The 22,921-nt window shown below is 32.0% G+C and overlaps 1 long non-coding RNA gene across 1 annotated transcript; it reads left to right on the top strand.

Annotated features, from left to right (window-relative positions):
• The first annotated feature begins 4,365 nt into the window (after positions 1-4,365).
• Positions 4,366-5,540, top strand: LOC150031283 (uncharacterized). Its single transcript, XR_016525983.1, has 2 exons — positions 4,366-5,042; positions 5,170-5,540. It is a non-coding gene; the product is annotated as an uncharacterized LOC150031283 (long non-coding RNA).
• Positions 5,541-22,921: the final 17,381 nt, after the last annotated feature.

Raw genomic sequence — 22,921 nt, 5'->3', positions numbered from 1 at the left:
AATCAGTTAGAAGACAGTTCCCTACCTCCATGTGAATCATGTCTTGAGGGAAAAGGGATGAAAAGATCTTTTTCTGACAAAGGAAAAGATCTGACAAAGGTCTTTATGTCAAAGAACCTCTTAAACTTATACATTCAGACCTTTGTGGTCCGATGAATGTTAAAGCTCGAGGAGGATATCAGTACTTCGTCTGTTTTATTGACAATTACTCTCAATATGGCTATATTTACTTAATCAGTCATAAGTCTGAAAGTCTTGAAAATATAATGAACAATCGTAAACTCAACATCTATATTTTGGGTACCATTCCATAGTTGAAGCCTCCTTATAATAGAGTTACAAATAGAACAAATTTAAGAAGCAACCATCATAAACATATGTGATCTTGCACCAAAAATATCAAAATTCCTAACAAAAAACAAATGCAAAAATTGGTGGTGACCTTGAATATTAACAGAGATATATCCCCCTTGGTAGATTTGCACAAAAGCGTATTTTGTTGAAAGCGGTTGAAAAAATTGATCTTTTGATAAGGAGATAGTTTTTCTCTAAAGGTTGCAATATGAAGAGATATAATGTTTCGAAAATTTTAGGTTAAAAATGAATGTAAAATTATAGAAAGAAAGATATCTCATTATAAAATTAATATTTTTCCATGAGGTGTGGGTGAAAGACACATACTTACCATGGAAGGTGTGAAAGTGATATTAATAAAAAAGATAGGGGCAAAAAAGGAAGTGAAAAATTCTCCTCTCTTAGCCCCTTTTAATATAGTAGAGATTATTATAAATATACACATATACTTGATGTTATTTATAATGTGACTTGTATTTATGCATATATGCATCGTAGAATTTATCCACAAGATAAGTTTTTCCGCATGTTTATTTACTCCTTAGTCAATTCTATAAGTTGCTTGTGAGATTAGAATAGTTAGGAGGTTTAGCAATTTTTGACTATTTATTTACCCCTGGATGGTTGGTTTTTATTTTGTTAGTTGTACTTAGATATAGATGTATTTATATATATACACGTCTCTACTTTTATGCACGTCATAGATCATATAAGGTGTTTGTGTATACCAAGTAACACTAGCGTCATTTTTCCCTGCACATATATACAACATGTATATATATGTCTATGAGTTTGAGGATTAGTTCGGGAAAATGAGTAATTTTGAATTTGAAACTGTATCAGGTGGGGATCTTCGTATTTGAATTTGTTTGGTTTAATTCAAAATTTTGTATATGTTGTTATTTTATATTTGATACGATGTTGTTTGTTATTTTTATTTTTATTTTTTTATGGGGATTGAAGTAGTTGCTAGAAAATAGTAGAATCTTAGTTGGGAGTATTATTGTCCCAACAAATCCAACAAATGCTACTAAAGTAAAAGGATTATGCATTTTTGCAAAAAAAACTAAATTGTAGGTATTTTTTAAAATGCAATCATCTAAATGTAACTATTTTTGTGATCGATCCTTAAACTACTTGATATATAGCTATTAACATGCACTCAACTACTAATTAATGTATAATCTTGTTAAAATATATAAGTCCTAAAGTTCCCTTGGTGCTTCTAGTAGCCTCTTCTTTTTGTTATAATCTATATTATACATTAACTAATGGGGCAATTCTTTTAATTAGATAAATAAAAGGTTGAACAATTAACAAGAAGGAGAGTAAGAGGGGAGGAAAACAATAGAGAAAATAAATAATTGATAGGTCATAAATTAAAATAGAAGAGAGAGAAAATGGAAGAGGTGATGAGGTGATGAGGTATAGATAAATGGTAAGAGCATTTTTTTAAAACTTTTTTAAAGTATGGGTATTAATGCAACTTTTGAAAGCTTATAGGTTTTTATGCAATGAGGTACTAATGGTTTATGTTCGTGTATTAACAGTAATGGTATTTTTTAATTTTTCTTGAAGTTTAGTGATCTTTTTTTAACCTTTTTTTAAGTTTAATGGTATTTTTTTAAACAAAATACTAACAGTTTCCATCCAAAACTCACGGCAATGATACTTTTAACAGTTTTTTTAAAGTTTAATGGTATTTTTGAATCTTTTGAATGTTCAGAGGTATTTTTGATATAAAGTAAAAAGCTTAAGGGCATTTTTTATAATTTAGCCTATTTAAGAAGTTGACTTTTTTTAAGAAAAATGAACTCTTGAAGGATTAAATTGTTAAAAAAAAATCTTACATTTAGAATAAACAATGAATTGTACTTGACAACTAATTCATCAAATTGGCATTTTTTATAATTTAGCCTAGTTAATTATAACAATTTACATAGCTAATTTTTACATTATCACATCAATTTACGTGATATTGTTGTAAGTTATGACAACATTGCAATTTTCACATATAGTTTCATTAATTTGTCATCTCTTTTTTAATGCAAAATACCATCTTAAAAGATATTTTGTGGTAAAATTAAGAAGTCAAGGGTAAAACTAAAAGAAATGAAAATGTAGCATAATTGAAATTTACTCCAAGATTAATTTACATGTAATTGATTAAAATACTATATTGAAAATATTTTGTCACTAGTTCGTCACACAAAAAAAAATTATCAAAAGAAAAAAAAAACTTTGTTGAGATAAATTGTAAGATTCACAATTTTTTTTTTTTTAAAAAATGATTTTTGAATATTCAATAATAAAATTCACAAACACCTGCATCGCACATAATTCCTTACTATTTTCTTATTAGAGTAAAAGCACATAAAAAAATAATTATTTCCAATTATCATCTTTACAATCATTATGTCTTTCATATACAATTGTACTCACACATATAGCGTTCCTTGAGTCATGTTGTTGAAATAATGCATTCATTTTTTAATGAGAAACATTGTAACGACCTGAGTTCAGGAAGGGTACATGAATGAATCGATATTACATTCAAATGAGAGGGATCCTAAGAACATGAAAGTATGGACAAAAAATTCTTAAAAAAAAATTGAAAGTTACCAATACAAGGTGCACTTTTCCTATTCTCTTATATTTGTCAATAAGTTTATTTTGATTATTTTTCTCATTTTGTTTGTGATTAATTAACATCAATATTGTTTAATCAATATGGATTTTTTAAAAGAAAAATTAAATAAAGATATAATCATACATTAAATAAAAAAACTATTATGGTAGGAATATTCTTATTTTATTATTATAAAAGAACATAAAACTAAAAACAACTACCAAACATGTTTTTGGCTTTTTTTGTTTTTAAAGAAATAGAAAACCAAAAATAGTAACCAAACATGTATAGTTTTGTTTTTAAAAATATGAAACATATTTTTAAAAACTAAAAATCAAATGGTTATCAAAGAGGCTTAAGTAAATTAGCCAACTCAACCTTAAAATTTTGGGGATATCAATAATTTTTTGGAAAAAATAAACATATTACATACTTTGTGAATGAAATATCCAATAAGTTATTAAAAAATTTCAAGGGTGCACGACCAATTAGATCTATTTATTAGTGCATGAAAGTGATTTCGAAATTATTAAAATAACTTTTATTATGTTCAAAATTACTTTGAAATACACATTTAATAATCCAAAATTAATTTAGTCTCGTTCGATAATCATTTTGTTTTTTGTTTTAGGTTTTGAAAATTATGTCTATTTCGTCCTCAAATCTTACAAGTATCTTAAGTACAACGGTTGAATTCTTAGCCAAAATATAAGTTTTTAAAAGGTACTTTTTTCGATTTTCAAAATTTGACTTGGTTTTTTAAACTATTGGTAAAGAGTAGAAAACAATGATAGAAATTTAGAGGTGAAGATAGTATCTGTAGGCTTAATTTTCAAATGGTTACCAAATGAGACCTTAATGTTTTGTTTTATACTTTTTAAATATAATTTCCATATCATTGAAATAGATTTTAAATGATTAGAAATATGATTTGAATTGGTTTTAACTATTTTAGAATCACTCCCAAATATGTCACTAGTGATTCACAACCAGTTTTGTTTTATTTTATTTAACATTAATTCAAAATAACCATAATAAAATTATTGTTTTATGAAAAACTAAAAAGATGTAGTAAGAATTTATCACATAGTAATCATTCCTAAATAAGTCATAGAAGAAGGGATGGATAATTGGTTGAATATACTGTTGATTAAAGTGAATAACATATAGATAGAAATTGTATTTATAAGTTTTTTTTTTTTTTTTATAAACTAAATAGTTATTTACCATTTTTTTTTTTAAAAAAAAAGAGTAGAACACATGTTCGAATGAAATGCAACGTGGCAAGTTTTCTTCAGTTATAAAATACAACAAATTGGGCCGGGGAGGCCCACGAACAGCCATGCCTTTTTCTCTATAAATACAACAAATTCCCTCTCAGACTTGAGAGCATTTCCCACTTTTTTTCCTAAACCCTCAAGAACCACTACTGTCAGATTTCTCCCTCTCCATTTCCTTTTCTTTGATGGGCAGTGGAAGCAAATTATCGATTCTTGAATAATGTTTATCCGGCAACCTTCGAATGAAATTTCAAGGTTTATAGTCCGATGAATGGCAGATGATCGATCGGCGGCCTTCGGATTAAATTTCAAGGTTTATAGTTCGATGAATAGCAGATGATCGATCGGCGGTTTCTTGGACGATGTTTCACAACGGTGATTGAAGTTTGAAGGCAGATACATTGTATTCTTTGATTAGTAGCGCTTCTTGGAGATGATTCTTGGCCGGCGGTGTTGAAATTTCAAGGTACCTTTATTCATTGAGTAGTTTCATAATATGATAGAACTGGGAAATCTGACTTTCTTTTTATGATTGATTGTTCATTTTTCTCTTGACCATGATCGCAATCTTTTCCCCTCTATGTTCTTTTAATGGATTCACTTTCTTTCATTGAACAATTATATAATCTAATTTCACTGAACAATTTTATAATCTTTTTTCTTTTTCGTTAATGGTGGAACAATGAGGGGATGCTCTTGAATCTTCTAATTAAAAATTGAACGGACAACCATGACACAATCTTACAAAGGAACTATTGGTGGTGATAGGTTGGTGCAAGGTGAAAGTAATTCAGTTCTTGCATATTTCGAAAGTCTTCCATTTTGATGATCGGTAGTTAACTTTTATACACTCAACCTTCATTTTGAAAACAATCTTTACACCTTTTGTGTTTATTTTTCTAATAGATTGTTGATTTGACATTATTTTGCCGAGCTCCCACGGCAATTGGAAGAGAATGAAGAATTAAGATGATGATGATCTTTGTTTATGGATTTGATTAGACGGGTTTTGAAGGTCCACTAAAATGAAGAATTTGAGGTGTGTAGAACGTGATAGGCCTTCATAGATCTGTAATTGGTCTTTGCCTTCTATGAAGAATTTGATTAGATGGGTTTTGAAGGTCCACCAAAAAAATGTTTGTGCAATTTAAATTTGTGAAGAATTGAACACATTTGAGGTGTATAGAATGTGATAGGCCTTCATAGATATGTAATCGGTCTTTGCCATGACGGGTGACTTTGCTTGGCAGGTTTCACAACTGTTGAGATTATTGATATATATGGATCAATGACGTTTGGTTTTTTCCTACAAAAGTTTCATTTTTAAAAAAAAAAAAAATTCTAAATAAAGCTATGTGATACCAAAAAGTTTTCATGTTTTTTTAGATGAAGTACACAACATAAGACTCCAATATATTTAAAAGGAAAACATAGGACTTATATTGGTATTAATTATTAGTGATACTGATTGTAAATTTGAAAATTGACCAGGAACAAAATAGTTTTTTTTTTTTTTTTTCCAACAGTTCCTTTCTAATAGATCATAGATTATAGATATACTTCACTCATACGGTTGGACTTTATTTTTATTTTTTATTTTTAATGAAGGCATGGGCCATTAAAAAAATTAGAGACCAAATCTTAAAAAAAGATTGAAGTGTTTGACAACCAATACAAATACTTTTGAAACATATCCAAAGTGTATTTTGAACAGAGTTGAAATAAAAATATTTTCTTTAATTGGATGTCTTCTATCTTCATTAGAATTTGATTTATTATCGTTCTTATTATTTGGAAGCTTAAATTGGATAATAAATATTGTCCAAATTTCATCGATTAATTCAGATTTGGCTCGGTTTCGATTTTTGGAATTGAACATGCATTTTGTAACATATCCTTCAGTTAGGATTTGTTTATTTGTTTTTTTTTTTTTTTCCAAAAAGCCAAAGAGCAACTTCATTAATATTAATGTGGGTTCCAAAGTCAATTATGAACGAAAAAATGAGTATGTTCTGGATTATATATGGATCAAATTTGATATTAAATGACCATTGTATTTGCATCTTCAATTAATGAGCTTCCTGACACTTCTTTATCAATGAGTTTGGGAGTTTATAATAAATTTGTTGTTAAGTACGCACCAATTCATAAGAATTTGAAATAAAGTTCAAAATCAAGAAGAAAATCGTTGGAAATCAAGAGATTTTAAGGTTTCTGCTTGCATAGAAAAAATTATATTTTTGTTGAAATTAAAATTTGAAAAAATTTGAAATTAGGAAGATAAACAAAGTCATCTTTTTTCAATTAAGAAAATAGAAAACAATAATCTTTTATTTTAATTAAATTTTAAAATTAAAAGGATAATCACATCATCCAAATCAAATAAAAAATTTAATATAGATAAGATTATAACAAAAAAAATAATAATAATACATTGGTTTAAATTAAATTTAAAATTAGGAGAATAATCCAATCATCCCATCCAAAATAAATAAACAAAAATAAAAAGATATTTTGGTTTAATTTAAGGTTTGAGATTAGAAGGCTAATCAATCATCCAATAAAAAAGGTTTTTTTTTTTTTTTTTTTGCTTCAATCAACAAATAGAAAGGTTTTTTTTTTTTATTAAATAAGCAAAGTTATCATGATTCTTTTTTTTAATAAATCTTGGTTTAGTTTGAAATTAACAAGATAATCTAATCATCAATTTTTTTTTAAAAGCTAACTAAGGAATTATTATCATGAAATTTTAAAAATAATTATTATTATTTTGCTTTAGTTTAAAGTTTAGAAGTGAGAGGGTAATAAAATCATCTAATAAAAAAGTTTTTTAAACACAATAAGCAAGGATTATCATGAAATGAAAAAAAAAAATCTTGTTTTAAATCGAAATTTGAAATTAAGAAGATAATCAAATTATCAAAATTAAAATTAAAAAAAAATTAGATAAGATATAGTTATCACAAAATTTAAGAAAAAATAGTAGACAATTAAGAGAATAATCAAATAATCCAAATACATATATCAAATACATTTTCTTAACCGAGTGATCATGAACTTTTAAAAAATAATAAAAATATTTTTGTTCATATTAAAGTTTGAAATCAAGAAGATAATTAAATCAACCAATAAAGAAAGATCTTTTTTACTAAGATGATAATTATCATATTTTTTTAAGAAAATAATACAAAATATTTTAGTTTATATATATTATTTTATACATGTTTAATTCATATATTCTTTTATAATATATCTTATAATCAATCAGAATAAACAGTTATTTTCCACGCCCAACTTCCATAATTTTTATAAATTTTTTTCATCACTTACTTGAAAAAACAAAACTCTCTTATACCTATATTAAAGTTTTATTATTATTAAATTTTTATCATCAAGTTCTTTTTTTAAACTTTATTGAATACATGTAACACAATGATCTCAAACTAATCATAACAGAAAAGGAAGAAACGAAAAAAAATGTTGAAAAAATAAGATATACCCAAAGTAGAAAATTGTTGACAATGCATATTAAAAAAAAGTTAGAATCTTAAAGAATTAAAAACACAAAAAAAAAAAAAACGAGACAATAATGTTGAACGAAATTATTAAAAAAAAAAAAAAAACTTGAATGCTTAAAAAAAAATTCCATAAAAAGACTAGGGAGCACGGGTTAACAAAATTAAAGTCAAAACTAAAACCAAATAGAAAAGCAAATAACATAAAAAGGGAAAATAAGAGAAGTAAACATAAATTCTAAAATATAGTAAATGCACAACAATCAATATGAATAAGACTAAAGGATATATATAGATTCACCAATCACTTTTAGTAAACCATGAGATTAAAATCAAACTCTACTAAACTGACATCCAAAATTAGCAAAACTTGTAACGTTGTTAATAATTCAACACATCCAAAATCAGTAGGATAAAAACATTGAATTTTGCCACAAGAAAAACATTAGATTCAAATAACATAATTTTCATCGTTAAGTTAGTTCTACAACTTGGATTCAAAATTTTGAAACTGAACTATGACAATCAAAATAATGCATCATTAGTTCAATATTGTTAACAAAATTAAAACTGAAATTAAAAAAAAAAAAGGGAGAGAGAGAAATAGAACATACCTGAATGAAAATTTTAGGAGTTTAATTTAACCCATTTAGAGAAAAACATAGATTCAAATGAATTTGATTTGGAATAGAATTGTACCTTCTTTGGGGAAAAAATATATCTAAAATACTGTAAAATTTAACTTAAATCATTATATAATTAGAGATATTAAAATATTTGATTTTAACATAATATTAAATATAAAAATTAATGTTAACAAAATGAGGAATATTTAAATTTAAAACAAATCATTGTTACATATTATAACTATGAGATATGGTAAAATTACCTTTATTCCTAGTTTTAGAACTGTTATTTCTCTGTCATGCTTAACCTGGCAGGGGCTCCTGAGGTGCCTTGCTATGAGTCCAAGCCGTTAGAGTCAGATGAGGAGTAGCCCCTAATTCTGGTGCGTTTAGTGTCTTAGTTCAGATTTCGATTTTTCTTAGTTATCTAGTTTTTAATTTTAGTTTGAGCTTCTTATTTTCTTTCTTAGGTATGTTTAGTTTAACCTAGCTTCTTTTAGGTTTGGTTTTTTAGGGTTTCTAGGACACTTGTCCCTTTTTTTTTAATTATCTTTTGCAGGGTTGGCCCTCTTCTTTTCTCTTAGAAACTTAATTTTTTCATGATTGCTTATTTTACCTTGTTCGAGGACAATCGAGAATCATGTTAGCGGTGATTTGATAGTACTAAGAATGTCTTATCTTACTTTACTTAATTCAGGATCGTTCTTATATTTTACGAATTTATTTTATGATTTTATAGGTATTGGGCATAATTTAAGTAGAATCAGCCCTTAGCACCAATTTCGGGACAAAAATAATTATTTGGAGGTTTAGAGTGTCAATCAGGGGCAAGAATCACAAATTGGAGTAAAGAGGCGAGCTAGCTCCATAATGTAGTAACCCTCATTTTCGTGGAAGACTTGGAGCACCGTGAAGCTATCCTGAAGTACTGCACTGTTAAGGACTTTATCGAACGAGCGTCACAACATCGACGCGTTCTATTTTAAAAAACCTTAGTCGTTTTGCATGGGGATCATAATTTCTACATAGAAAAATTCTCCCTAGTCTTTTCTCATCTCCTCTGTATTTCTCTTCTATCTAATTGAGACCTCCTTGGATTATTATTTGATAATTTCAAGCATGTATCTAGGCCAAGGTATGGAGGTTTTATTCTTCATTTACAAATTTATGAGGTTATGAACAGTTTTATTCTATAATTTTATGGTTTAATGAATTCTCATCTTGTTCTTATTCTATATATGTAACCATTAGGTTCTTAGACCGCTAAGTAGCAAAAGTTAAGTTATAATTGCAAATTGATTTGGCAATTCCAATCCATTAGCATTCATCTAACTAACTTTGGTGAAATTCACATCGGACACTTAATTAGGCAATTCTAAATTATTTCATTCGTATGCTAATTGATTTGCATGTTTAGGATGGTTTTCATCTAAAATAAAAAGGTCAATTCAATTAATAGGACGTTCATTTAATTTTCCGAAATGTGATAGGCTAAGTTTACACATAAGATTACAAACAATTTGTGTGATTAATCAACGATTGAGTACCAAATTAAGAGTAATCTCAATTTACCTCGAGCTGGATATTTTGTCTCACTGTTACTCTAATCCAATCAATCTTTAATGTTGTGCATCTTCTGAAACTGCTTTTCTTTACGATTCAAGCAAACTCAACAATTTCAAATCACCCTCCCCTCTTTCAACTACCTAAACAATAAGTGTTTTAAACTGGAAATCAACTAGCTCTCTAAGGATCGACACGTGACTACACTAATAATACGAAATTAGAGAAGTAAACGGAACATTATTTGGTTAGATAAAAAATATCAACAACTTTTGGTTCGTCACACATGCGATGCACGTAGCTTCCACTAGTATGTTGTAGATACTTAAAGAAGCTATTCTAGTATAGTTAGCATTGACTTCTAATTTAATAATCTTCAATTGTTAATAAATGACTCGAACTTTTTTTTTTTAAAGACTCAATCGTTGTCACTATTTGTCAATTTTTTAAGAAAATTTTTCACATATAAAAAAATATCAAATTATTTACAGAAATAGCAAAAAAAAAAAAAAAAAAAAGATAGACACTGGTAAATTTCTATCAACCTCTATCAATGATAAATTTGTATCAGTTTCTATAACCGATAGTATCAAAGATAGATTTTTATCAATTTCTATCATTGAGAGACACTGATAGACTTTTATCAGCATCTATCAATGATTGACTATATCAGTTTCTATCACTAAAAGACGTTGATAAACTTCTATCAGCGTTTATCTATGATAGACATTGATAACGATGTTTGTGGCATACTGTACCGTATTGTGCAGAACACTCACAAAAGTCATGGTCTTCCACTATGTTAGACCCTCCCCTAGAAGTACAATGGCAGGTCCCTTCGAAACTAGTAATCCTCGAAATACTTTCAAAGAATCACGACTATCTAAAACCAACAAAATTTTAAATAACAATGTTTAGTGTATGTATGATAAACTATCTAAAAGCAAAAAATCTACCAACAACTAGCAACAATAAAATGATTATCTATTGATAGGCAATTGATAGATAATGATAGACTACTATCAGTGTCTACCTGTGATAGACAGTGATAATGATGTCTATCACAATGATCTAAAAGCAACAAAATTATCATCGTCTATCACATATAGATATTGATAGACAACTATCAGTGTATATCTGTGATAGATAATGATAGTGTGCTATTACTTGATCTATCACTTGACCTTCCATTGCCTATGATTCTAATTACTATTTTGGAACTAGCAACAAAACTACCAAAAACTACTATCACTTAGTCTATAATTTGTCCTTGCATTGTCTATCATTGTCATTCTAAATAACATTTTTGACTAGCAACACAACTAGAAACAGAGAAGAAGAAGAAGAAGAATTGTAGTTGAAGAAGAAGGAGGACAAGAAGGAGGACAAGAAGTTGTGTAAAGAGGAGAAGTTGGAAGATGGGGAAGGAGAAAATAATTAAATTTTGTTATTTGTGTAAATATGTTCCCTTATTTTTTCTATTTTTGAAAATTCCCTTTTTTCTAATGACAATTTATTAATTAGTTGATTATTTTTGTTGTCACTTAAACTAAACTACCATAACATATTAAAAATATTTTTAGAAAAAAAAAAAGAAAAAAAGTTATTTAGCTTATAAAAAGGATTAGGGATGCGAGGGATTCGATTTAGTCTTGTTTAAATGATAGGTCTCCAACATTCTTAAGAACAGATGAGGGAGGTTGGATGTTTGCTTCTCAATACCTCGTTGTGGCCTTTCTTTAAAATTGGATAGCAATGAACAACGCGAATACGAGAGAGAGGAATTATGGGTTGCCACTAAAGTCTCCCAACTCCGTGAAAGAGATTGAAGAAATATGAAAGATATGATATGATATGCATTTTTTTTTTCAACTCTGTTTCTTTTTATTGGCACAATAAGCAAAATGTTCTTTCTATGTTCCCTTAAACTTGAAATTAAAATTGATGTGTTTCCACTATTTCAAGTATCTTCGGAGAGCAAGGGACTACATGCTCATGTATAGTTCTAGGGATTTGATCCTTATTGGATACACGGATTTTGACTTTCAGACTGATAAGGACTCTCGCAAGTTCACATCAGGGTCAGTCTTTACTCTTAACAGAGGAGCTGTAGTGTAACGAAGTACTAAGTAGGGGTGCATCGCCGACTCCACTATGGAGGCGAAGTACGTAGCGGCTTGCGAAGCTGCGAAAGAGGTCGTCTGGCTCAAGAAGTTCTTGACAGAACTGGAAGTTGTTCCAGATATATCTAGGCCCATTACCCTCTATTGTGATAATAGTGAGGCAGTGGCAAACTCCAAAAGTCGAGGAGTCACAGGCACGACAAACACATAGAGCGGAAGTATCATCTGATCCGTGAGATAGGGCATCGAGGGGTTGTGATCGTCACGAAGATCGCTTCGGAGCACAATGTTGCTGACCCGTTTACAAAAGCTCTCACGGCTATAGTGTTTGAGGGTCACCTATGGAGCATGGGTCTACAGGATCGCCCGTGGTTAGACTAGGGCAAGTGGGAGATTTTCTTGTATTGGGCTTTTATGCCCTAATTTATTGTTTTGTACTAGTTTTATGTACACCCCACTTCGCTTTAGGACAAGTGGGAGACTGCTGGGGTTGATGCCCTAAAGTCTTGTGTCCTGTAGTTTGTAAATAGTTTGTATGAATGCTTGTGTTGTATAATATATGATATTTACCTAACATCTTGTTTTTTGCTCAATTGCATGTTTTATTTGCTTTATCACAAACCAATAGACTTAAAATCTCTAGTTATCTGTATGTAACTGAAGCATGTATGTGGTGACATACAAGTGGATCATGTCTTGAGTGATAACCAAACTGGTTTACAGTATATGGATATATGAGGGAAACCTTATCCTGGTAACGCTACGGATGCGGTTCACTTTGTGGAATGGTCACAAGTGTTATGACTTATCACAGATGGTCTGATCCTGATCATTCGTATTGGGGACATGCGAGCGGGGGCGTCCTATACAAAGAGTTTGTATAAGACCTGACCACGAAGTGTTAACGTCTCGTTATATAGCAGCGTTTATGACAGAGACTTTACTTCACTAGGATGACCGTAGGTAACATGACCTCAATCCTGAGTGAGTTGGGAACTCCTGCCATTGAGGGTGGTCCTTGATTTGTATGGGTGCGAGTGGTCAGGTCGCCGATTCAAACCTGCCATTTTGGGATTCGTCTGATTTGGGAGCTGAGAACTCAGTTACACAAGATGGAATTCACTTCTTCCCCAAGACAGGGGTAAGTAGATAGATAGCTCCCTTAAGGGCTAATTCCAGGGCTTGAACAATGTGGTGCCACATACCTTCTCTTGGCCCGAGAGGTGTTCACACATAGTTTTACTACATTGTATTGTTCATTAGAGGAATCAGTGGTACTTAAGGAGTGAGATGTAACTACAAGGGCAAAACGGTTAATTGGCCCAGCTGTACTTACGAGCATCTGCCAAAGGTCATCGTATTCATGATTGCTTATATCCGATGGACATAGAAATATATCTGTGATAAGAAGAGTTCAACTATTGGTCTTTAGTGGAATGCTTGATAGTTAACGGATGGTAGATCTCATGGTTAAAGAATTTGGTTAGCTATTCACGTACCATTGAAGCTTCGAGCCACAGGTCCATTAGGTCCCCTAGGTAGCTTGGTTAAAGTCGAGAATCAGTATTTGGGTTAATTTGAAATGTTCAAATTGACAAGAGGAAGTTCGATTATATATGATATAATTGGACTGGTTAATTATATATGATATAATTGGCTAAATGTATGAGATACATTATTTTGGAGGAAATTAGATATAAATATGCTTGATATCAAGCAAAGGATAAATTACTATAGTAGACATGTGATATCAAAGGGTAAGAATATAATATGATTATATTTATTTAATTATTTAATTATTTAATTATATGATAATTAGCCTAAAATTTCTCTCGGACGTGCGTTAGCGGGAGCAGTCGTGTCGGTTATTGTAACCGAAGAATAAAATGAAATTTTGTTTCATTTTGAAAAAGTTCGAAAAGTTTGAAAAGTTTTGGCATCGATGTGGAAACGTAAACAATCGAATAAGTCGAGAGCTTATACGATAGTTGCTCAACGCTTAAACGATCGCACACTAGTCCCTAAACGATCGTTTAGCTTTCCTAAACGATCGTCTAGTGTGCCGTGTCTTCTAAATGATTGTATACCTTTTACTAAACGATCGTTTAGTAATACCTACACGACCGTGTAGCTTCTTCTAAACGATAAGCATTTAGCTATACGATAGCTTTCTTTTCTCTCCCACTTGCTTATCGTCTACATGATTAGTTCATTCTCCAACCTCTACCAAACTCACCGAAGACCACAGTTTGGATTCTCACTCCGAGAATACCAAGGGCTCAATTTTGGTGGTGTCGTCCCCACTACGTTCACTTGTTCGTATAGTTCGTGTTGCTGCCATTCGTGCTGCTACAGCCGAGGCATTTGCTGGACGATAGAGATCGCGTAGAGGTCTTCTGCTGCATTGAGTTCTAAAGCTTGAAGAGCGTCTTCAACTAGTATGAGAACTCTCTCCCTTTTTTCTTTAGTATTCGAAGCATGCCTTTAATTACTGTTTGTTTGCATAACTATATGTTCGAATGTATATGTTGTATTTCGGTCATGGTGAAATTAGAAAGATCCGAATGCGCTCATGGATGCTCTTCATTAAGAGATCCTTCAATTAGTATCAGAGCCAGGTTAGCATAATTCTGCATTTATTATCGGAGTGTTTCCTGCACTTTGTTAGCAATGTGATTCTTAACGAAGTGAAATATAACCTTACAACTTTCCTCAATGAGTTGCAGACCTACCAATCTTTACTGAAAAGTAAGGAGAGGGAGAAGGGTGAGGCAAATGTTGCTTCATCCTCCTGAACGTTCCATAGGGGTCGAAACTGTGGGGGAGAAAGTCGCGCCCAGCCATAGAACGTGCAACCGCATAAGGCATGGATGGGAAGACTAGAACGGGCAACGCAAGCGAAAGACTGACTGGCTCATGGTACGTATTGGAGGAGTTGAATGAAGATATTAAAAATTAATAATAAAATAATAAAATAAGGAAAAAATATTTTAATAAAAAATTAAATATTTTTTTATTAAAAAATATTCATACACATGCGTGCCTCGCCACGCCACATTCGGATGGCGGTGTGCATGTATGGGATGTCCAACGTACCCATATTTGTTTATCTCATCACTCTCTCTAAAATATAGGTACCCCTTGGGGCCCAAACCCAAAGCCCAAGATTGAAGTATAAGAAGGTGACTCATTTTTAAAAAATAATCAACGTGGAATTCTCAACCAAAAGTTTTTTTTGTTCTTTTTCTTTTAAAAACTTGAATTTTCCCAACATGTACATAAACAACCTCTGTCATGACGGGTATGCTTGCTTGGCAGGTCAAAAACTTTAATAAAAGTGACATTGTTTTGTGCGTTTGGGGAGGAGATGGCACGGGTACTTCACTCTTTTTTTTCTTTTGGCCCAACTCTCCTCCCCTATTATGTATGTATCTCTCTCTCCATTTTTTCTCATATTGACATTTTGGCACTAGATGTCTCTATTTACCATGTACAACTTTAGTTCAAGGTGAACCATTGATATTAATATAGGCTCCGCCAATGTTTATGAATGAAAAAACACAGTGGATTGATATTTTATGGATCAATGGCGTTTGATATTATTTATGGCGTAATTGGCATTACAGTTTCTAGAATGGGGCTTCTAACTTTTATTTTACTGATTGGCTCTATTGTAATTAGTACTCCATTTACAATTTTAGTTTTTTGCTAGGGGATTTTATTTTTTTCTTCGACAATAATTGATGTAACTTGTTGGGCGCGTGTGTGTGCATGTGCGTGTGGGCGTGGGCGTGTGCGTATGCGTGGGCATGTGTGTGTGTACGAGCGTGCGCGTGTGTGTGCGCGCGTGCGTCCGTGTGTTTGCGCTTGTGTGCATGAGCGTGTGTGTGTGCGTGTGTGTTGGCGTGTGTGTGTGCGGGCGTGCGTGTGTGTATGCACGCGTGTGCACGTGTGTGTGTGCGGGCGTTTGCATGCATGTATGTGTATGCGCGTGCATATGCGTGTGCGTGTGTGCACGTGTATGTATGTGTGCACGCGTGCGTGTACGTGTGTGTGTGCGCGCGCATGTGCGTGCACATGCATGAGTACGCGTGGGTGTGCGCTTGCGTGTGTACTTGTGCACGTGTGCGTGTGTACACGTGGGCGTGTGCGTGTATGCGTGTGGGCGTATGCGTGTGCGTTTATGTGTGCGTGTGCATGTGCTTGTGCGCGCGGGCGTGTGCGTGTGCGTGTGCATGTGTGCGCGTGTATGTGTGTGCGCGTGCGTGTGCGTGTGTGTGTGCACGTGTGTGTGCGCGCATGTGCGTGCGTGTGTGTGCGTATGCATAGTGTGCGTGTGTGCACACGTGCGTATGTGTGTGCATATATGTGTGCGTGTGTGCTTGTGCGCGTGGGCGTGGGCATGTGCGTGTGTGTGCACATGTGGGTGCATGTGTGTGTGCGTGTATGTACGCGTGTGCGTGTGTGTGCGTGTGTGTGTCACCTCTCATAAGTTTAGGTGGGGAGAGTTGAAGACCTTTCATATTGTTTATTTTATTTGATTATTTTTTCAAAACTAAACACTTCCAGTCCCCTCATAAATATACTACATATGGTATGTTAGATTCATTTGAAGTTTAATTCTCTCCCCGCTCTAAAGCTCTCTCAACTCTCAGAATTTTATCGATATTCTACGTGACCTCACGAGTCCAAGTTTGATTATCAATTACTAGAGCAGAAATCATTTCCTCAACACTATCCAACTACTTCAAAATTTTAGATTTTTTTCGTTCAAATTCAGCTTTTACCTTCTTTTAAAAAAATCATATTATTGATTGTTCAATACTTTAATATCTAAGATTTGTTTATATTGGCATACTTAGAATATCAATATATCAACTAGAAAATAGGAATCTAGATATGAAAAGCACAAAAAGAAAAGAATAGTAAAAAAAAATGATTGAATCTCAAAATTGTACTCTTGATAAATTTGTTATTGAAAGTCAAAGTAATAAAACTGATGAAATAGTAGAAGAAATGATAGGTATAGACAAATTACAAGATGAAAACAAAAATAGTAGATAATTATATGGTTGAAAATGAAGTATGTAATCAAATTTACTTTAATGGAGGAAAGTGAAAAAAGAGAAAACAATGATGATATTAGTATAGATAATGAGACATATATGGTACATTCTGAACATAATATATATGATCATGGAAAAATATTGATTCCAAATTAATTGACTTATTAGTAAAAAATTTCTCATTACATAAAATTATTTAATTTTTCCAAAAGATGAAAATTCTAGACATTTTTCTAGTATTTATTATACTAAAAAATTAACTAATGGCGAACAACATGATAGAAATTGGCTAGTTTACTCAAAGAATTTCGATAAAGTTTATTGTTTATATTGTAAGTTATGTGGTACAAAATCTAATACATATCAATTGGTGAATGAAGGAGTAAAAATCTTAGTTCTCGGCTTAAAAATATGAAACTAGTAATGAACACCTACCTAATATGAATGTTTGGGTTGATTTACAAATTAGATTATTAAAAATAAAATAATTCACGAAGATGTTCAAGAATTAATTAATAAAGAAAAAGAATATTAGAATAAAGTATTAATACGAATTATTTTTTTTTTTGTTAAAAATCTTGCCAAAAATGAATTAGCATTTTGAGGAAGCAATAAAAAAATTTATCAAGAAAATAATGGAAATTTTTTAACCTTAATTGAAATGATTGCAAAATTTGATCTAATAATACAAGAACATGTTCGTCGTATTCAAAATAAAGAAATTCGTTATAATTATCTTGGACATAATCAACAAAATGAACTCATACAACTATTAGGACTTGAAAAGAAAAATATAATTATTGAAAAAATCAAAGAAGTAAAATATTTTTTGGTTATATTAGATTGAACACCTGATGTAAGTCATTAAGAACAAATATCTCTTATATTGAGGTGTGTTGATATTTCAACAAGTCCAATAAAAATAGAAGAATGTTTTTCAGAATTTTTAATAGTTGAAGATACTACTAGAAAATGTTTATTTGATGTGCTTATAAATACAATTAAGGATATTAAACTTGATATATCGAATATAAAAGAACAAGAATTTGGCCATGGATCTAATATGAAAAGAAAACAATAAGGTGTACAAAAAAGATTACTGAAAATAAATCTTAGAGCATTTTATATACCTTGTGGTTGTCATAATCTCAATTTAGTACTTTCTAACATGGCTAGCTCATGGCATAGAGCTATGAAATTTTTTAGAATTATGAAACATATTTATTTTTTTTTTCATGTACAAAACGGTGGAAACTTTTGCTAGGTCACATAACCAACTTGACTATCAAACCATTGTGACAAACACAATGGGAAAGTCAAATTGAAAGTGTTAAAGTAATAAGATTTCAAGCACCTTAAATAATGGACACTTTATTAAAATTAGGAGAAACTAGTGAAGATCCTAAAGTGAAAAGTGAAGTTAATTGTTTAGCTACTTATGAATTTGAAAATTTTGAATTCTTGTTAGGCATGACATGATATCTTATTTGCTATAAATTCTATGAGTAAAGTCTTACAACAAAAAGATATGCATATTGGTATTGCTTTAGATCACTTGAAAGGTTTATTTTTCTTTTTAGAAAAATATAGAGAAACTGGATTCACAAATGTTATGATTTCAGCTAAAGAAATTGCAAATGATATGGAAATACAATTAAATATTTTGTGAAAAAAGAATGATTCAAAGAAAAAAACTATTTGATGAGAATATTGACATAGAAGAAACAAGATTATCTAAAGATTCTTTTAGAATTGATTACTCTTACTATATTATAAATCAAGCAATTTCTTTACTTAAAAATAGATTTGAACACTTTCAAGTATGTAAAAATATCTTCAACTTCTTATTTGATATGAAATTCTTAATGTCAGATATTGTATTAATCTTGAAAATACATTAAAACATGATATATGCATATATTGCGTATAGAATATTATTAACAACATCAGTAACGATTGTTTCTACTGAAAGAATTTTTTCAAAACTAAAATTAATTAAATCTTATTTAAGATCAACTATATCACAAGAGAAGATTAAATGGATTGGTCATATTATCCATTAAAAATGATATATTAATGAATTTAGATTATCAAGACTTAATACGTAATTTTGCATCTCAAAAAGCAAAAAAAAAAGATAATATTTTCTATATGAAGATCTCCCTATCAAAGTTTTGCCTAAGGTCTCATATGACCTTGAGCCGCGTGATTTCTTAATGTGGAAGACAAATTCTAGTTTATTGAAAGAAGAGAATTTAGGCAACAGAAGATCACTCTCACAAGGAAAAAAAAAGTAGAAAAATGAAGTAGTGTCGATAGCTTTTTGTATCGCTAAAGAAAGAAGAAAAACGAAGGTCTTAGGTCTTTTGCAATAAAAGAAAAGTTGTGGGTGAAAGTTCTTTTTTCCCTCACGTGTGTGTATTCTCTCCATGGAAGAGTTTTGTGGTGAGGTTATTTCAGCTGTTGTTGTAGGCAGGTTGGAGTTATTTTTGGACAAGAAACCTTATCTGTTACTAGATAATGTTTTTGTAGTTCATCATATCAAGAGGAACTTAAACTCGGCTTCTTGTCTCATTGAACAAGGTTATATCGTCTCATTGTTTGAGAGTAATGTGTTTATTTTCAAGAATGGTATGGAGATTGGTTTTGGTTCAATGGAAAATAACTTGTATGTACTAAGGCCGTTAGTCATAAAAGCATTTTTTAATACTGAAATATTCAGTACAACGACAACAACAAGAAGACCAAAGATTTCTCCTAAGAAAAACGTCCATCTTTGGCATCTAAGATTAGGCCACATCAACCTCAACACGATTGAGCAGTTGGTGAAATGTGGACTTCTAAAGAGTTTAGAAGAAAACTCCTTACCAATGTGTGAATCATGCCTTGAAGGCAAGATGACCAAATGACCTTTTATTGGAAAAGGCTATAGAGCCAAGGAAACCTTAGAGCTTATACATTCAAACCTCTGTGGTCCTTTGAGTGTTAGGGCTAGAGGTGGGTATGGATATTTCATCTCTTTCATAGATGATTATTCAAGGTATGGGTATCTCTACCTAATGCAACATAAGTCTAAAGCTCTTGACAAGTTCAAGGAGTATAAGGCTGAAGTTGAAAATTTGTTAGGTAAGAAGATAAAGACATTACGATCTGATCGTGGTGGAGAGTATATGGACCTCCAATTCCAGAACTATATGATAGAACATGGAATTACGTCCCAACTTTCGGTTTCGAGTATACCTCAGTAGAAGGGTGTATCAGAAAGGAGAAACAGAACCTTGTTGGACATGATTTGGTCTATGATGAGTTATTCTCATCTTCTAAACTCGTTTTGGGGATTTGCAGTGGAGACTGCATATGAACAACGTTCCCTCAAAAAGTGTTTTTGAAACACCTTTTCAGAAATGGAGAGCTCGTAAAGGTAGTTGACGCCACTTCAGGATTTGGGGATATCCAGTCCATGTGCTAGTGGCTAACCCGAAAAAGTTGGAATCAGGTTCGAAAGTTTGCCTCTCTGTAGGCTACCCCAAGGAAACGAGGGGTGGATACTTCTATGATTCGAATGAGAACAAAGTGTTTGTGTCAAAAAATGCTATCTTCTTGGAAGAAGACCACATCAGGGATCATAAACCACGAGGTAAGCTTGTTTTACATGAGATTTCTAGTGAAACTATTGAGGGTTCAACAAGGGTTATTGAACAGACTGATAGATCAACAAGAGTTATTGATGTCAGTACATCTAGTCAAGCATCTCAAGAGTTAAGACTGTCTCGACGTAGCGGGAGGGTTAAACCCACCAGAACGCTACATGGGTTTGACTAAAGACCAAAACAACATTTCTAATGATGGGGTCGAGAATCCATTGTCTTTTAAGCAAGCAATGCGGGAGGTTAACAAAGATGAGTGGATTAAAGCCATGAACTAGGAAATGGAGTCTATATACTTCAATAATGTTTGGAAACTTGTGGATAAGCCTGATGGGGGTATAACCTATAGGGTGTAATTGGATCTACATGTGAAAACGAGGTGTAGATGGAAAGGTGCAAACCTTTAAGGCTAGACTTGTGGCAAAAGCCTATACCAAGGTCGAGGGAGTAGACTATGAGAAAACTTTCTCACTTGTTGTCATGTTGAAGTCTATTAGGATACTCCTGTCCATAGCCACATTTTATGATTATGAGATATGGAAAATGGACGTCAAGACTGCCCTTCTCAATGGTAATCTTGAAAAGGCCATCTACATGGCTCAACAAAAAGGGTTCATTGTTCCAGATCAAGAGCAAAGAGTTTGTAAGCTTAATAGGTCCATTTATGGGCTTAAAAAAGTGTCTAGATCGTGGAACATTACATTTAAGAATGCGATCAAATCGTTTCGCTTTGATCAAAACGGATAAGCCTTGTGTTTAGAAGAAAATCATCAGTAGCTCAGTAGCTTTCCTAGTACTGTATATGGATGATATCATACCATTGGGAATAATGTAGGATTTCTGACTAATATTAAAAAGTGGCTAACCGCGCTATTCCAAATGAAAGATTTGTGAGAGGCACAGTATGTTTTAGAGATCCAGATCATTCGGTATCGTCAGAACAAGAGGTTGGCCTTATCTTACGCATCATACATTTATCAAATGTTGATTAGGTATAGGATGCAGGATTCCAAGAGGGGTTTATTACCCTTCAGGTATGGAATTGTATTGTCTAAAGATCAATGTCCTAAGACACCTCAAGAGATTGAGGAGATGAGACGGATTCCTTATGCTTCGACTGTTGGAAGCTTAATGTATGCAATCTTATGTACTAGACCTGACATTTGCTATGCAGTAGGGATTGTCAGTCATTATCAGTCCAATCTAGGATTAGATCACTAGACAATGGTCAAAATGATCCTCAAGTATCTTCGAAGAACGAGGGACTATATGCTCGTGTATGGAGATAAGGATTTGATCCTTATAGGATACACAGACTCTGACTTTCAAACTGATAGAGATTCTTGAAAATCGGCATCAGGGTTAGTGTTCACTCTGAATAGAGGGTTGTAGTTTGGCGAAGCATCAAGCAAGATACATCACGGACTCCACTATGGAAGCCGAAAACGTAGCCGCTTATGAAGCTGCTAAAGAGGCTGTTTGGCTTAGGAAGTTCCTTACATATTTGGAAGTTGTTCTAAATATGTCTTTGCCGATCACTCTCTATTGTGATAACAGCGGGGCTGTGGAAAATTCGAAGGAACCTCGCAGTCATCGTAGAGGCAAGAATATAGAACAGAAATATCATTTGATCAGGGAGAATGCATCGCGGTGATGTGATAGTCATGAAGATCACGTCGGAGCACAACGTTACTGATCCGTTTACAAAGGCCCTCACTGCTAAAGTGTTCGAGGGTCATATAGAGAGTCTGGGTCTACGAGACATGTCGCATCTTGTCTAGGGCAAGTGGGAGATGATACTGAGGTATAGAGTATGCCCTAGTTTATTGTATATTGTACTTGTTTTTTCATGTATTATACATTAGTCTCTCGAGACATTTACTCATATCCAATAAACAAAGATCTGTGGTTATTGTATGTAAACTTAAGAATCTATATGAGATATACAAGTGGATCATGCCTTAAGTAGTAACCTAAAAAGTCTATAGTATAAGGATAAAGGAGGGATACTTTATCCTGGTGATACTACGGATACAGATAAAGTAGGACTATGACTTATTGTTCATTAGAGGAATCAGTGGTACTTAAAGAGTTAAATGTAACTTTAGGGAAAAAACG

This window comes from Benincasa hispida, unplaced genomic scaffold (genome assembly GCF_027475165.1).
Source record: "Benincasa hispida cultivar pf3 unplaced genomic scaffold, pf3_genome.v1.1 HicScf133, whole genome shotgun sequence".
In the NCBI taxonomy this organism is placed as follows: Eukaryota; Viridiplantae; Streptophyta; class Magnoliopsida; order Cucurbitales; family Cucurbitaceae; genus Benincasa; species Benincasa hispida.
The sequence above is the reverse complement of the archived record's forward strand: the minus strand, read 5'-3'. Positions and strand labels throughout refer to the sequence as shown.